The sequence below is a fragment of the Crocuta crocuta genome, unplaced genomic scaffold, assembly GCF_008692635.1.
Source record: "Crocuta crocuta isolate KB4526 unplaced genomic scaffold, BGI_CrCroc_1.0 scaffold44, whole genome shotgun sequence".
Lineage (NCBI taxonomy): Eukaryota > Metazoa > Chordata > Mammalia > Carnivora > Hyaenidae > Crocuta > Crocuta crocuta.
Window position 1 is genome coordinate 4741794 of NW_027530179.1, and position 11227 is coordinate 4753020.

Here is an 11227-nt window from a genome sequence, read left to right on the forward strand (position 1 = left end):
ACTAGCCCTGGGCCCGGCTCTCCACCTGCTCTGGGAAGGGAGTATGTCTCTTTCATGCTTGTACTCTTAGCACTGAGCCCCGTGCCTGGCCCAGAGCGGGCCGTCAGGCCACATTTGCTGTCTGTCTGTCTGTCCATCTTGTTCTTCTTCCTTCTTTTCCCTTCACAGCTCCTCATGGTCTAATGGGTTCTAATGGGTTTCTAATGGTTTCCTCCGGGAGCAGCAGTGCCTCCCAGGCAAGCCCCAGGTCTCTGCCACTTACTTGACTTCCAAGCCAGAAACAGGGTTTTAAGTGAGCAGCTTGCGTCCTGCCCGTAGCATCAGAGGCCTTGACTGTGCCCTCAGCATCAGCATCACACCTGGAATGGTCTGGTCTAATCTGAGAAACCTGGAGAGAGCCCAGTGATGCCTACAGCCTCTCAGAACTTGGCTGTGAGTTGCTTAGGATGAGTGGGGTCCACGCAGTCTAATGAGGCCTCATTTGGTTCACAAGAAAATTGGCCAATGGCTTGTCCCTTCTTAAGCCAAGGTAGAGGTCTGGTAAAGAGAGGGTGTCATGGCGCCACGTCTCCCCCTTTGCCTCTGGGACCCGGATGCAGGAGGCAGTCTCTGGGTAAGCAGAGGCTGGCCTGTGAGGACGCTGCTGTGCGGCTGGGAGGCTGCGAGGAGCCACCGAGCTAGGGGTGGTCCCCAGGGGCCGCAGCCTCCTCCCACCCACGGAGCCAGTCGACAGGATTCACCCTCTGTCAGAAGAGAGAGACTTGACGGGCAGGTGAGGCAGGACCGTGCTTCTTAGATTTGAGGATTTACCAACACAATTTCAAAAAAAGTCATTTTGGGAACTGATACAAAGGTTGCTGGCATCTCATTTTGTTCAATAAGGACATAGGATAATTTAAAAAGTCACTTTTTTAAAACACTTAAATACGCTGTGGTAAGGTAACATGAAACTTACCGTTTGCATCATTTAAAAGTATACACTTCAGGGGGTGCCTGGGTGGCTCAGTTGAGTGTCCGACTTTTTTTTTTTTTTTTTTTTTTTTTTGAGAGAGAGGGAGGGGGAGAAGCAGAGAGAAGGAGAGACTGAATCCCAAGCAGGCTCTGGGCCATCAGCACAGAGCTGATGTGGGGCTCAAGCTCACAAACTGTGCAAGCATGACGTGAGCTGTGATCAAGAGTCAGATGCTTCACCGACTGGGCCATCCAGATGCCCGACTGCTGTCTGACCTTTGATTTCAGCTCAGGTCATGATCCCAGGTGGTGGGGTTGAGCCCTGTGTTGAGGCCAGCTCTGCACTGAGCATGGCGACTGCTAAAGATTCTCTCCCTCTCTCACATTCCCTCTGCCCCTCCCCCCCAAATAAATAGGATCTCTCTTTCTAAAAAAAGGTAATAAAACAAAACAAAATAAAATAAAATAAAGTAAAATAAAATACTGAGGTGTACTGAACTCAGTAGCATTTAGTATGTTCACAAGGTTCTGCAAGATCACTGCTTTATAGTTCCCGTACCCATTAAATGGCTCCTCCCTATGCCTCCACCCCAGCCCATGGCGGCCGCCCATTTACTCTGTCTCTACAAATTCGCCTATTCTGGACTTTCATAGACATGGCAGCCTACAACACGTCGCCTTTTGTGACTGGCTTCTTTTGCTCGGCACGATGCTTTCAGGGTTCATCCATGTTGTGGCATGCATGAGTACGTCGTTCCTGTTTACGGCTGTATACTACTCCGCTGTAGGGACATACCACATTTTGTTTATTCATTTGGCAGTTGATGGGCATTTTGGTACTTTCTGCCTTTTAGTTATTGTGGTTCATGCTCCGATGACATCCTTGTGAAAGTCCCCTCTGAGCGCCTGTTTGATTCTTTCGGTCCATGCAAGGAGTGGAATCGTTGGGATCATACAGCAATTCTATGTTTAACTTATTGAGGACCCGCCAAACTGTCTCCACAGCAGCTCCATCATTATATGTTCTCAGCATGTGAGGGCTTCAATCTCCCCACCTCCTTGCCAGCACTGGTGATTTTCCTTTTTGTAGTCATCCTCGTGGGTATGAAATGGTATCGCATCGTGGGTTTTGACTGCATTTTCCTAATGACTAATCGCATTAATCATCTTTGCCCTGAACTCTTTGGGGGAACTCTGGCAGGTCCCTTTCCCGCTGCGTGCCTCAGTTTCCTGGTGTCTACTATCCAGGGCCGTGTGAGGGTGAAGCAAAGGACCCACGAGAAGAGCTTGGCACCCATCCCAGACATGTGGGGGGGCTCTCGAGAGCATGTCAGGCAGCCCGGCCCCACCCCGGCTCAGCTAGGGGAGAGGCTGCCACTCTGGGGACCCTCCTGGCTCTGATGGGCTGTGACTCTGCAGGGTAAGTTAGAGCCATTGCCCTTTGCCTGGCGGTCTGTGCCTCTCTTCCTCTACCTCCCTGAACTAGCAGGGATCCGTGACCCTTCAGAGGCTGGGCTGGGACTGACGTCCAATCAACCAAGAAGATGTTTCTGGAGTGTAGATCCCCNATAAATAAAAATGCTTACACAGCTCAACGGGTCACTTGGAAACAAACCTGCTTGACTGTACGGCTTAGCACAAACAGGCACCCTTCTTTTATGACATGTATTTGGATGGGTAGGAAGACACTACTTGGTTTTGTAAAACCTGACCTTCCCTTAAGGCCGGGTCATAGAAGCGTAAACAATGGAAATGAATCGGCCATTACCAGCCGTCGCGTCATATCTGTGTCACCCGTGTATTCTGAGATCACACATATATACCTGGGAAAGCTTACCGTGTCATACTTACATTTAAGTTCTTGGCAGGCAGGACTGAGGAAACGTAATTTGGAAGCAGTTTTACGTCCCATTTAGAACAAATCCCTGGTGTTCCCTCAAATAACAGGTTACACAAGAAAGATACTGCCTGGAATGTATCCTTCTCACTTTGGTTCATTTTTTGGCTTTGTTGGTGATTTACATAGTTGTCTGAATCATCTGTTGATAGTACAATCCGGCCACAAAGCATTAAAGTGCAAGATACCTATTCTTCATCAACATCTGCATTTTTCACGTTTTATACTCTACTGCAATCCTAGTATGTCAGCAGTCCTTGAATAATAAAAAAGAATAATAAGTGGGTAAAACTCTTCCAAAAATGCAGATGTCTATACCTATAATGGTAGTAGATGGGAAGGAAACAATGAGGTAAGAGAGGAGAGCGAGCACGTTCCTGGGCAGGAAATGTGGTTCAAGTCTTTGGATTTAAAGGCAACTTCCCCAGAGAAGCTGGCTATGATGGTGTTTCCAGAAAACCTTCTTTGCTCCCACAAAAGGACCTGAAAAGCTCTATCCAAACTTTGGAACCCTACAGTTATGAGATGCTGTAAATGATGGTTGAAGCAGTCAGAGGGTGAAGGATGAATGTGTCTTCCATTCACTCCATTTGTAGCATAGCCTCTTTACCTGTTGATGGATCAGTAAAAACCACTTAAGTGCCGGAAGTGCTTTGAAAGATAGGGGTAGAAAAGTACTGAGCATATTACCTGTCTATATCAATAACAGGGCTTCAGGGGCACCTGGGTGGCTCAGTCGGTTGAGTGTCCTACTTCAGCTCAGGTCACAATCTCATGGTTCATGGGTTTGAGCCCTGTGTCTGGCTCTGTGCTGACAGCCAGCTCAGAGCCTGGAGCCTGCTTCGGATTCTGTATCTCCCTCTGTCTCTGACCCTCCCCTGCTCACGCTGCCTCTCGCTCTCTCTCTCTCTCAGAAATAAATAAAACATTAAAAATTTTTTAAAAAACACAGGGCTTCACATCTAGGAAAACTTTTTTTTTTTTTTTAAATTTATTTCTAGGAGAGAGAGAGAGACAGCGTGAGCAGGGGAGGGTCAGAAAGAGAGGGAGTTACAGACTGAAACAGGCTCCAGGCTCTGAGCTGGCAGTCAGCACAGAGCCCGAAGCGGGGCCAAACCCACGAACCCTGCGAGATCATGACCTAAGCGAAAGTCGGACGCTTAACTGACAGCCACCCAGGCACCCCTAGGAAAACTTTCTAAACAGTAAAGTGACACCAGATAAATCTCTCTCTCCAATCATTAAATGTGGCAGAATTAAACAAATTTTTTTTACAAGTAGATGTAGTGAAAACAGAAAATTATAAGGCAGAGAATACAAAAGAATCAAGATAATCCTCTAGGTTCAGCAGTATTCCACGAGGCTAGAAAACCTGCAAAACATCACTCTTGTTTATAAATCACTTATCATACAGCCGTGTGTTGAATCTTTTCTTTCTGCCAGATGAAGAATCCTACATTCAGCCTTTAAGCGTTCTGCATTTCTTTGCCAATCCGGTAGCTGAGTATCTTGTTCCAGTCGATTTTGGTGCGGGTAATTGGAAGCTGCAGGCACAAAGCCTTGAATGTGATGTCTGACGTTGTCTGATAGTTTTCCACTAATTGCTATCTGATGTCATGATGTAAAAGCATGTGCTCTATGATTTTAATAAACTCCTTGGCAGTTTGGACTTCATTTGAAACAGTTACTGAATCCTGTATGTCTTTTTTCTTTTCTTTTCTTTTTTTTCTGAGAGAGACAGCGTGAGCAGGGGAGGGTCAGAGAGAGAGGGAGATGCAGAATCCGAAACAGGCTCCAGGCTCTGAACCAGCCATCAGCACAGAGCCCGATGTAGGGCTCGAACCCATGAACTGTGAGATCATGACCTGAGCCGAAGTCAGATGCCTAACCGCCAAACCGACTGAGCCACCCAGGCGCCCCTGTACGTCTTTATGACTAACCAAGTGAACGTCACCTTTCTCCTAATAGTGAACTTGAATCTTAAGGACTCCAGCCACCTGGGCTGTAGGTGATATGATGGTGAACTTCCACTCTGATCTCCAACGACTGTTCCAGAAGTTTTTAGGCTAAAACTGGTGGCGTTCAATACATGCAACAGTGGTCTGTTGCCCATCTGTAGTTTTAGCATCAACAGTACAGAAGCCATTGGAATAATGATCTTTCACATAGGCCTTTAAAGCACCATCAGAGGATTCTCTCCAAGGCTTTAGCCCTCTATCTACGCGTTCTCTGGCTGGGGGTCCACTTGCTTCTTTCCCTAAATGATCAAACTTAAAGGAAATTTCGTTTCTGGGATCTAAAAATCTGCTATTACCCGGGTCACCGTGTTCTGTACTGAAGACCTGATCTTTATATCCTTCTATCTTCACAGGCGTGAACTGACCCATGTTATACTGGGCAAATGTGGTACCCTTTCCCTGAGGAGATTGTCATTGTTAAGTAGTAGCCAGACATCGTTGAACACTTCATGACATTCCCCTGGAGATGCATGAGTGATGAATTTAGCAGCTATGCCTACCCTCTCCTCATCCAACACCTGATCCCTGAAGTCGGCCATTTTGGGCTGCTCTTCCTTTTCCCATTTCTGTGCACCCTCCCTGCCCTCTGTGTGCTTTCCCTTCTGCGGTCTCTCTCTCTCTACCAAGTGCACCCAGTTCCTGGAGCATAGTGGAAGTATCTGGAAGTTTACCCCCACCCCCAAAGTAGCCCTTACCCAATGAATGGAGTGCAGGTGAGAGAGGGCTCAGCTCCCTTGCCTGGTGTGGGGAGAGCCCTGAAGTGTAACGTGCACCGCAGAGTCCCTTTGGGGACAGGATGAAGCCAGCCTCTGCTCCCTCATGGGCCTACTCTGCTTCCCCTAGTCTCTCTTCAGTGTCCCCCCCCACCCTGGCCCCTGGTCCCCCTGGGAGCACTGCCTTAGGAAATCACTGAGCTGGGAATCCCCATCTCAGGATCTGCTTCTGGGAACTTGACCTAAAACTGGGAGCACCTACTGTGTCCCAAGCCCTGTGCCCAATGCTGAGATAGACCGTGATAAACAAGATGTGGTCCCTTCCTCCAACGAGCTCGCAGCTCGGTCGGGGCCGATCCTGACAACAGTAGGAACACTAATAGCCAATGTTGCACACCTACTATGTGCCAGGCATCAGGCTGAACACTTGACACACTTTACTTCATTAAAGCCCCGTAATCCAGGGCACCTGGGTGACTCAGTCAGTTAAGTGTCTGACTCTTGGTTTTGGCTCAGGTCATGGTCTCACGGTTTGTGGGTTTGAGCCCTGCCTCCGGCTCCATACTGGCAGCCCCGAGCCTTTTTGGGATTCTGTGTCTCCCCCTCTCTCTGGTCTCTCTCTCTCAAAATAAATAAATAAACATTAAAAAAAAAAAAAGCAACCCCACAGAAACTCTGTAACCTTCTGTGAGGGGATGGTTTTATCACTACCACTTTGCAGATGAGAAAACTTGAGGCCCAGAAGTTACCTAATATGTGGTCTGGCACCGCACTGCGTGGAAGTGGCAGCGATCACCTGGAGCCCCAGCTTGTCTGCCCCGAAACCCATGCTCCCGACCCACCACTGCACTACATGGCATTTCTTTGTAGAGAGCCAAGCTTCAGGGGGAGGGGCAGAGGGTGGTCCCAGCTGCTCCCATTCCGTAAGATTCTCCAGGGCCCACGCTGTGACTGGTTGTGAGGGTGTTTCACAAAGAATGTGTTACTGATCTTGGTTAACTTTCTTTTTCTTCTTTTATTTTTTTAATATATATTTTTAATGTTTTATTTATTTCTGAGAGAGAGAGAGAGAGAGACAATGTGAGCAGGGGAGGGTCAGAGAGAGAGGGAGACACAGAATCTAAAGCAGGCTCCAGGCTCTGAGCTAGCTGTCAGCACAGAGCCCGATGCGGGGCTCAAACCCATGAATCATGAGATCGTGACCTGAGCCGAAGTTGGACGCTTAACCAACTGAGCCACCCAGGCGCCCCTCTTTTTTTTCTTTTAAAGTTTATTTATTTTGAGATGGGGGAGGGGCAGAGAGAGAAGAAGAGAGAATCCCAAGCATGCTCTTCACCCGGTGCAGAGCCCTACGTGGGGCTTGATCCTATGACCGCGAGATCATGACCTGATGGTCAAGGGCTGGACCTTCCAGTGACTGAGCCAGCCAGGTGTCCCCATCTTGGTGAACCTTGTGTTAATGACTTTAATTAGGAACAGAAATCAATAAATTCAAACCCACCTCTCTGACACAGTCACTTGCCGCTCACTTACCTTCCACTCTGCTTTCCGGAGCAAGAGGTGAGTGGATGTCCTACCCTGGGGCAGGTGAAGATCCCTTTCCATGGGCTGTGGTATAAACAGGGGGCCAGCTGCTGGCTTGCCTGCGTCCGTGCCATCTGAGCTCCCAGGAGTGGTGCCTCGGGCTCTCATGGGGGAAGGAGTTGTGGCCACTGGCCTGTGCCCTTTTGTGATAGAGCCCCCCCGCCCCCATCAACAGCCACCAGACCCCCAGGGAATCAGAAGTCTGACTGTTGCTCTTGCAGAGCGCCCAGGGGTGGTTGAGAGCATAGACTCAGGGCAGACTGCCTGGGATCAAATCCTAGCTCTGCCGTTTACAAGCTGAGTGACTTTGGGAAAATTACTTAATCATTCAATACCTCAGTTTTCCCCATCTGGAACCTCTGCCTTGTCCACAGCAGGAACTATACAAGTGTTGACTGCTATTACTACCGTCACAGAAGGAGGTCCAGGCTTGGTTAAACCTCCTGACTCACCCAGCAGCCTCTGATAGAGTCCCTGAGGCTGGGCATGCTCTTCTAGACAGATGTCCCTGGTCCCCTCTGTGTCCCTGGAGGGGGTGCAGGACTGTCCCTCAGTCACCTCCCTCTTTCCCCAGCCCTCCCCTCTCTGGCTTGCATCTCGCCCGCAAGGAGTTCTTGGTGCTCCTCTGAGTCAGAGGCCCTGGCAGTGGGACTGGGGCTTGAAGGGGACTGTCCCGGGGCCCCGCCCTAGCTCCGAACACGGGCACTCTTCATAGTGAGCGAGGGGGCAGCTGGCTCAGGGTCGTGCACCTGTGCATAAGCCGGCTTTGCCACTCCCTGACCGTGTGACCTTGGCCGGCTCCCTCCCCTGGTCCTGGTGACACAGAGTGTTTATGAAACACTCCAGCTCACTGGTGATTCTGGTTCTTGTCATACAGGCGCGGGGGGCAGAGGCAGCAGGGGCTGAGAAACCACGATACGAACAGAGAGACTTGGTTCGGGAGGGGCTGGGTCAGCGGAGGCATTCCCCCCCCCCCCCCCCCCAANAGAACTCCTGGGACATTTCCTCAGGCAGGTGCTGCTAAGGTGAGGGACCTAGGCCACGAGCAGGTAGCGCCAGAACCAGAACCACGTCTGCTTAGACATGGTTCCCGTGCCCGACCCTGGGGTCTCAGTAACAAAGGCCGGGTCTGGGGGCTCAGCTCCTGGTGGCAGGACCATGCCTCTGTCCCACACGTGGTCCCCTGGCCAGATAGGCAGGCTGGGAAGATGCAGGAAGGCCGTGGCCACACACAGGGCGGGGGGCTGTGTCTCCCCTAAGAGACTGGGGGCTCCCTGAGGTCAGGGGCTACTCTCTTCAGATGACAGACTCTTAGGGGGACCTTTTTCTTTTTTTAAGTTTCTATTAGAGAAATTTGCAAACCTACATGCACGTAGAGAATGAAGCATAATGAACTCTTGTGCACCCGCCCCCAGGTCCAGGAGCCGTCAGTTCATGGCTGATGTGGTTTCATCACCCCCCCATCCACTCTCCCCTGCCCCCACTCTTAGATGATTTTGAAGCCCATCTCAGGCTGTGTATCATTTCACAGATGTTTCTTTTTTTTATATTTATTTATTTATCTTGAGAGAGAGAGAGAACAGGGGAGGGGCAGAGAGAGAGGGAGACACAGAATCTGAAGCAGGCTCCAGGCTCTGAGCTGTCAGCACACAGCCCGACGCGGGGCTCGAACTCACAAACCATGAGATCATGAACTGAGCTGAAGTCGAACGCTTACCCAACTGAGTCACCCAGGTGCCCCTGAAGGTACATCTAAAGATAAAGACTCTCCTTCAAGAAAAGGGCAAAAATTCCTTAATTATAAGGACTTTTGAGAAGGCAAGGACTCACTTCTCACTTCCTCCTTCCCTCCAGCTCAGGGGAGCCCCATTGCCCAAGGTTTGAGGTTCCTTCTGCCTCCATTTCCAGGGCATGAAAGATGCCCACCCTGGGTGGGCTCTGAGTGTGCAGTGGATTGACTTTGGCCAAGACCCTTCTCTGCCAGTGGAGGGTGACCTCTGAGGTCAGCAGGGCTCTGACCCATCTGCCTGGGGTTCCTGGCTCCTCCTGTGGCCTGTGTTGGGGACTTTGGGGCCATCTCCCTTTGTGGCCCTTGAGTGCAGACTTAGTGGGCATCACTGGCCTGTCTTGTTTGTGTGTTTATTCCTTTCATCCCCTGACACCACTCCCCTCTCCCCTCACAGTATTGGATGTGGATCTTTTCATTTGTATGTTTTCTGCAAATAGGCACTGTTATTTTGAAAAAAAAAATTTTTTTTTTAACTTGGGTAATTTTCACTGTGTCATAATCTCCTTTGCTCAGCACTATTTTAAAAATCTAGCCTTGGGGCGCCTGGGTAGCCCAGTCGTTTGAGCGACTGACTTTTGTTCTGGTCATGATCTCGCAGTTCATGGATTTGAGCCCCGCATTGAGCTCTGTGCTGACAGCCTCAAAGCCTAGGTTCTGTATCTTCCTCTCTCTCTGCCCCTCGCCTGCTTGTGCTCTGTCTCTCTCTGTCTCTCTAAAATAAATAAATTAAAAAAAAAAAAGAATAAAAATCTAGCCTTGTTGGGACACCTGGGTGGCTCAGTCAGTTAAGCATCCGACTCTTGATTTTGGTGCAGGTCATGATCTCAGAGTCTTGAGCCCGGAGTCAGGTGCTGTGCTGAGCATGGAGCCTAAGATTCTCTCCCTCCCTCTCCCTTTGCTCTCCCATGCTCACTCTCTTTCTTTCAAAAAATAAAAAATAAAAATAAAAATCTTGGGGCGCCTGGGTGGCTTAGTCGGTTAAGCATCCGACTTTCGCTTAGGTCATGATCTCGCGGTTCGTGGGTTTGAGCCCCGCATCGGGCCCTGTGCTGACTGCCAGCTCAGAGCCTGGAGCCTGTTTCAGTCTGTGACTCCCTCTCTCTCTGACCCTCCCCTGCTCACGCTGTCTCTCTCTCTCTCCTAGAAATAAATAAAACATTAAAAAAAAATTAAAAAAAAAATAATAAAAATCTAGCCTTGTTGGGGTGCTTGGGTGGCTCAGTCACTTAAGTGTCCGACTCTTGATTTCCGCTCCAGTTATGATCTCACAGTCAAGAGACTGAACCCCTCATCAGGCTCTGTGCTGAGCCTGGAGCCCAAGATTCTCTCTCCCTCTCACTTTGCCTCTCTCCTCCACTCTCTCTCCCCCTCCCCCTTTCAAAAAAGAAAAATCTAGCCTCATTGCTCCAAACTGCTGCCACGTATCCCATGATGTGCTGCCCCACAATTTTCTGCCCACCCCCGTGGAGGGAATGAGCTGCGGGGCTCCGCCTGCCTGGACCAGGGGGCCCGGCTAGGACTCCCGGGATGCAGTCACAAGGGAGCTGCCGGCTCACAGGGCACCTGGTATTTCACCTGACTAAGCATGGCCACCCCGAGTCCCCAGTGCACCGCCTAGCCTATGCCCGCCACGCCAAGGGCTCAGATGTCTCCGCATCCCCACCAGCGCTGGGCTTTATCCAGCTTTCCCATCTTTGCCCATCCGTTGGAAAGAAGTGATGTCTGGTGATTTTCAGCACCTCTTCTCATGTGTGTTCGCTTGTAGGGTCTGGTCTCCCTTCACTGCCCACTCATATCTCTTTGCCCATTTGGGGGGGCGGTTTGTAGCTCCCAAGAGGCCCCTTGGGTCGTCTCATCCAGGTACTAATCCTTTGTGGGTTGTGACATGGCCAGCATCCGCCATCACTCTGTCATCTTCGGGCACTTTGAAACCTGACCCCTCTGCCTCCTGCTGGCCGCCCGGCTCCTTTCTGAGTGGATGGCACAGGTGAGGCCCTTCTCACTGTCTCTGCCCTTTTGGTAAATGCCAGGCATCTGGGACAGGGTACAGTCTGCACCAGGAACTTGCTTTAGCACGGGGCTCCGGCATGGGGGAGGGAGGGACTGGCCAGGACAGGACGGCAGCTGCCCCAGAGCCCCGTCCCCACCCCTCGGGTGCCCTTGACCCGGCAGCTCTGGATCTAACTGGTTCCTTCGCTCACACACACACCAGCACTGGGCTTGATCATGATGTCCTGGGCCTTCCAACATGATTAAGACCCTGCCCCACCTCAGT

At 50.5% G+C, this 11227-nt stretch overlaps 1 pseudogene; it reads right to left on the minus strand.

Moving 5' to 3' along the window:
- Window positions 1-4314: 4314 nt before the first annotated feature.
- Window positions 4315-5405, minus strand: LOC144232078 (F-actin-capping protein subunit alpha-1-like; annotated as a pseudogene).
- Window positions 5406-11227: the final 5822 nt, after the last annotated feature.